We start from the raw sequence: 5010 nt of genomic DNA, 5'->3' as shown, positions 1-5010 counted from the left end.
GTCCAATAACAACCCATATGCCTTCCGAGTTCCCCAGATCAAATGGATGAGACAGCAGTAATCTCATCCCAGCATCAGCATTTTGACTTAACATCCAGTTGGTTAGCGAATGTGCAGGATGGAATTAAATAATGTGTACTCCTATAGTAATTCATATTCTAAATTCCACTTACAATCCTAGCTGGTCCCCAACAAATTCAATTTTTTTGAGGCTGTAGCTATAGGAGCTTGAGAAATCAAATTTTTATTAAATGAATTGATCAAATCAATCCAAAAGTATCAGCATTTTGATTTAATATCCAGTTTCTCAGCAAGCGTATAGAGTGGAATTAAATAATGTGAGCTTCTACGGTAATGCATCAATTAAATTGGAGTCCCTTGGGGTGAGACACAGACACCAGTATCTTGGTAAACCCAAGTGATTGGGAACCGCTAACATCCAGTTCAGATCATTAGGAATGAAGCCCCAGTACTCCATTCTGCATGCAGGTGGAAGCCCAAGTTGGAGAAGACAAGATATAATTATTATAATATAACAGTAATTATTATAAGCTAATCATTTATTACATAACTTGTTATTATTTTTTAAAGTAATAGCTAGTGATTTATTGAGTTCTAACCAAGTGCCAAGGGTCCTGCCAGGCATTTTACATGGATCATTTTATCTTTACACATGCCAGTGAAGCCTTATGAGGTCAGTAAGATTATCTGCGCCCATTTCACACATGGGGAAAATGAGGTACAGGGGGCTAAATACTTGCCCAAGGACGCCCAGCTTGCAAGTGGCCCAGTGAGAGCGCTCTCAGAGCAGTGCGGCTCCACAGCCTGAACTTAAATTTTTTTTAAAAACATAACCAGTGACTTAAAACTCAGCACTTCTGCAGGTCTTTGGACTTCACCAGCCTGGCTCTTTGGGGCAATGGTTTATTTCCTTTTCTTTGTTTCTGGATGCCAAGGCCTCTCTAAACATGGCACAAAAGCAATTTCTGATGCCCCTGGGAGAGCGGTAGGCCTGGCTTTATGGATACAACAGGCAGAGGGGCTAATATTCCACATTAAGCTCTCTTTCTCTCTCGGGGGAGTTTCTGACAGACGTAAAGCACTCTTAGTCAGCAGGAAGGAAACCCGAAACAAAACACTCACCTGGAGCAAACAGACATATTAGCTAAAGCAAGTTTAAAATGTAATTGAAAAGGAGTAAGAACATAACGGCGTTTGCCATTCACTGCAAATCTTAGTTCATAAAATCTCCAGAGTTGACCTATCAACCTGTATGGGTTTATTTAACATACATTAAATACCAGCTGAATTCTTAACATGTAGATGAAAAATATTAGCAATTTTTGTTGCATGAAGAAAAAATAAAACAAAAAGAAACAAAGATGAAAATACAACATACTGTCACGGCCATTTGCACGTGTCCTGTGCCCATTACGGCGTCGTATGCTCCTTCCTGAATTGCGTCTTGACTCCACTTTGCATATTAAAGCAGAGAGAGGAGCTAACACTGCCCTGAGAAGCTCCCCCAGGGCCAAGGCCGGCTGGCAGGGCAGAATCTGGGCCAGTCTCAGCAGGTGTGTGTTTTTGTTCGGCTCCCTTCCCTCAGGAGGGCCGTTTTCTCCTTCCCAGGCACCAGGCACGCAGCCCCAGGATGGACGCAGGAGGGCGGACGGCTCTGACCCGCACCCACCGCACGCCCCACACCCGGGCTGCAGCCACCCTGCCAAGGCGGCCAGAACTCCCTCCAGCGCAGACAGGGCCTCGAAGGCAGCAGTGCGAGGGTTTGGGGAAGGGTAGGTCCCCGAGGGGTCAGGCGGCTGCCTCCCAGCCGGGCGCTGCCAGGGGCGCCTCCTGCCTGCAGCGGCGCAGCGCCCCGCGAGCCCCAGCCTTCGGGGTGGGGGGGTGGGCGCCGGCTGCGCGCTGCTGCCCGGCCCTCCCGTCGCCCACGTCCCTTCCGGGGACACTGCCCGGGGCCGGGCACAGCCCGGGCCCCCCTCCCTGGTCTGGCACTGCATGGCAGATCCGGGGGGCTCTTTTAATTTACTTTCGGGCTTCCTTCTTTAAGGACGCCTTTCCCAAGGTGCTTTATAAATAATGCTTATATTTGCAAGTTAGGAATGTGGCCAGCGGAGAATGAGACTTGTAGCTAGCAGAAGACTCAGGAGAAAAATATTTTAAGGAGATAATGTCGAAAGACGGAACAGACCCTGACGCCAAGGCCGTGTGCCCAGAACACAGAGGGCCAGACTGGATTCCTGGCTCCCTGCGAGTCGGCTCGGAGAGTCGGGTTCCCCCCACCTTGCACGCAGGAGGGAATGCCGGCTGGTGGGCCTCCGAGGCTGTCCTGAGCAGAAGTGCAAGGCATGCGAGGGCCCACGTCCCCTGCTTCCGCGCCTGCCCTCCGTCATCACGTGGGCACAACGGAGAAAACAAAAGCGGCGGGCTGCACTCGTGAGTTGGCCTGAGGCCCGGAGGGCTCTGCGAGGCTGCTCACCAGGGCGCGAGGAGGCTGGTGGCCGGCCTGGCTCCCGCCGTGGCAGCAGCTGGCACGCGTCCCGGGCAGCTCCCTCCAGCTGCAGCTGTCGTGCTATTTGCAGCTCTCCACATCCTGAGCGCAGGATCCGTGGGCCTCCCCTTGGACGGCGCGGGCGAGGCACACACCCCGTGGGAAGGGAGTAGCTGGGGAAACAGGCAGGGCCCTCCTGGGTCCGGGAAAGGCCTGGGAATCGGCGGCCAGACCTGCAGGGTCCTGAGGAACTTGTGCGTGAGCCGCCCCAGGGGGTCGCCGACCATCAGCCCCCCTCGCCCAGGCCGGCCAAAACAGAGGAAGCCGGCGGAACTACTAATAAAGTTTGAAAGTGAACTCACTTCCTGCGCTGACCTGCTCCAAGAGGCCTTCCCACACTCTCCGGATCGTCTCCATCGCACCGGCCCGTTTATTACCTACATGCCCGCCCCCACGGCATCCGCAGTCACCCTTCTTGTAGACTTGTTGACCTGTTCCTGGTTGGCCTGCTCCCTGAAGTGTGAGCTCATAGGCACGCCCGGGCTGAGGCCCTTGGTGTGTTTATCTCTGAGTTTCCCGTGCCAAGCACGGTGCCTGGTTCATCTGTAAATGGGTGAAGGGGCCTGAAGGAGTGGGCTGCCTACTAATCAGTCAAGGACTTGGATTTCCCAACTTCACAGTCATAGGAAGCGTTGTCAGCAACCTATGGAGAGATAGTGGATTTATTTGGGGGGTTGGAAATTCATTCTCTCTGGATTTATATATTTTCAACTCACTGTAAGATCTGGCTAAACATTAGTGGCCTTTACAATTTTTTTGTATGGAATACCCAACTTAATACTATTTAATGCAATCTCATGTCATTTAAAGAAGGTTAAACTATAAGGCAATTAGAAAGTGATAATAATATAATCTTAAGCCCGGTCATTTAGAGGAAGCTTTCCACCTGAAAGTTCATTAAAGAAAATGTGAGAGACTCACTTCAACAAATTAGACTTCGTAACAGATCCAACATAGTCTGTTGTATTTAGTAAGAATTCAGCCCGCAAAGGAAGATGAAATGACGGCAATGAAATTACCTTAATGTATTAACGGAATTGAAGGAGTCTTAACTCTGAAAGCAAATGTTCCCTAAACCTAAATATTTGATACTCAAGAATAAAACCAGCTAAAAAGAAAAGGCTTGTCGGAAGTGAGTTATATCTGATAAAGATATCAATATCTGGAGATACTGTGAAAATTAGAATATTCACTGGACGTATTAGTGCCCATTCTTCTCAAGATCTAAGCACTCAGAACTTTCTCTGCCACAATTATAATGAAATGTCCCTGTTTTTGCTATCATTATCCCAAATCCCTCCAGGCAACTGGGTGGCAGGGTACATCAACTGAAGTTTCTAGAAATGACTTGAATCCTGTTTCATATTAGAACTAACATGTCAGAATTTGCAGTGTGTCACAGAGTAGAAAATGAATCCATTCATGAAGCAGTTATTTATGGGCAGCCGCACAGGCGACCCAGCAGTCAACAAGACAGGCGCAGTCCCAGTCAATCCTCCTGGAACCCACAGCTCTACTAGAAAAACGTTTCCACGTCATTTGAGCAAAGTTGCTAACAATTATGTAATTTGAATTGCATTTCGACTTCTGCCTTGCTTCTGTAAAAGAAAGTGGAAAAACAGAAATCCAGTGCCCAAAGGCTTTGGCTCGAAGGCAGTGTGTCTAGAGACAACACCACTGCCCATGGATTTTTGGAGTCTTGAGGAGAAAGGCTCAAAGTGGGGGCGGGAGAGCTGCCACAGCCATTGGCCCCACCGGAGAGGCGGGTGGGATGGCACATGGAGAGGCTTCTGGAGTTCTGAGCGGCTTCCCCAGTGACCACAGGTGTCTGTTTGGCTGGAGCTTTGGGAGAGGAGAGGAAGCACCTGGCAGGACGAGCAGAACCTGCCTGAGAGGGCAGGAGAGACTGGGATCAGCCTCATTCCAGGCCTTACAGATCAGAGGACACACCTGTTACCTGGGGGTTTCCTCCAGACCTTGGACTCTCTCTCAAGGAAAAGACGTTTGAGTGTTTACCCTGGTTTGATCCTTCCTGTGTGTTACAAACCACACCAGACCAGTCCGAGACAGTGAGAATACACCTACACATAGGAAAAGCATACACTGATGGACAGGAACAAGTACTCAAAACAGCCACACTGTGATAAATAAAAATTCTTTTAGAATCCTTTTATAAAAAAATTGAAAGGCTTCTTCACAGTGGGTGTTAAGCTTAGATCGCCGCCCTAATTCTGATCCGCTTGATTATGAATGTATTTTGTGTGTTTAGTCTTTAAAAATCTTCCTCAGATTTTCTCCTCTTAACTCCCTGAAGTGATGCCAGATAAGTTTTATTCTACGTTTTTAGCTAAAATTGGGTCCTAGAAAAGAATCCGGAGTGGATGATGACTATCATCTGACAATTCCCATTACTTACCTAACTGCCTTCCTGCCAGAAATTAGAG

At 48.7% G+C, this 5010-nt stretch overlaps 1 long non-coding RNA gene across 1 annotated transcript; it reads right to left on the bottom strand.

Annotated features, from left to right (window-relative positions):
* Positions 1 to 219: 219 nt before the first annotated feature.
* Positions 220 to 4742, bottom strand: LOC118928272 (uncharacterized). The gene is made up of 2 exons (XR_005031171.2): positions 2869 to 4742; positions 220 to 2679 (listed from the first exon to the last, which is right to left on the bottom strand). It is a non-coding gene; the product is annotated as an uncharacterized LOC118928272 (long non-coding RNA).
* Positions 4743 to 5010: the final 268 nt, after the last annotated feature.

Source organism: Manis pentadactyla, chromosome 2 (assembly GCF_030020395.1).
Source record: "Manis pentadactyla isolate mManPen7 chromosome 2, mManPen7.hap1, whole genome shotgun sequence".
Lineage (NCBI taxonomy): Eukaryota > Metazoa > Chordata > Mammalia > Pholidota > Manidae > Manis > Manis pentadactyla.
This window is presented reverse-complemented; position numbering and strand designations above follow the sequence as displayed.